The sequence below is a fragment of the Babylonia areolata genome, chromosome 7, assembly GCF_041734735.1.
Source record: "Babylonia areolata isolate BAREFJ2019XMU chromosome 7, ASM4173473v1, whole genome shotgun sequence".
Taxonomy (NCBI): Eukaryota; Metazoa; Mollusca; class Gastropoda; order Neogastropoda; family Buccinidae; genus Babylonia; species Babylonia areolata.
The window spans coordinates 13953941-13954805 of record NC_134882.1 but is presented as its reverse complement, the minus strand read 5'-3'; positions in this window follow the sequence as shown (position 1 = coordinate 13954805).

Here is an 865-nt window from a genome sequence, read left to right as displayed (position 1 = left end):
GCACTGTGTAGTGTTGTACTGTATAGTGTTGCATTGTATAGTGTTGCACTGTATAGTGTTACACTGTATAGTGCTGCATTGTATAGCGTTGCACTGTGTAGTGTTGCACTGTGTAGTGTTGCATTATATAGTTTTGCACTGTGTAGTGTTGCTCTGTATAGTGTTGCATTGTATAATGTTGCACTGTATAGTGTTGCATTGTGTAGTGTTGCACTGTATAGTGTTGCATTTATAGTGTTGCATTGTATAGTGTTGCACTGTGTAGTGTTGCATTTTATAGTGTTGCATTGTATAGTATTGCACTGTGTAGTGTTGCGCTGTATAGTGTTGCATTATGTAGTGTTGCATTGTATAGTGTTACACTGTATTGTGTTACACTGTGTAGTGTTGCACTGTGTAGTGTTGCATTTTATAGTGTTGCACTGTGTAGTGTTGCATTGTATAGTGTTGCACTGTATAGTGTTGCACTGTTGCACTGTGTAGTGTTGCACTCAGTAGTGTTGCACTGTTTAGTGTTGTGGTGCACTGTGTAGTGTTTCATTGTATAGTGTTGCACTGTGTAGTGTTGCACTGTATAGTGTTGCACTGTGTAGTGTTGCATTTTATAGTGTTGCATTGTATAGTGTTGCACTGCATAGTGTTGCACTGTATAGTGTTGCATTGTGTTGTGTTGCACTGTGTAGTGTTGCATTTTATAGTGTTGCCTTGTATAGTGTTGCACTGTATAGTGTTGCGCTGTGTAGTGTTGCACTGTATAGTGTTGCATTATGTTGTGCTGCTTTGTACTGTATAGTGCATTGGACTGCTTTGAACCCTGTTGCACGTTTCTGTTCTACACTGTTCTGTACTGTACTGTATTCCATTG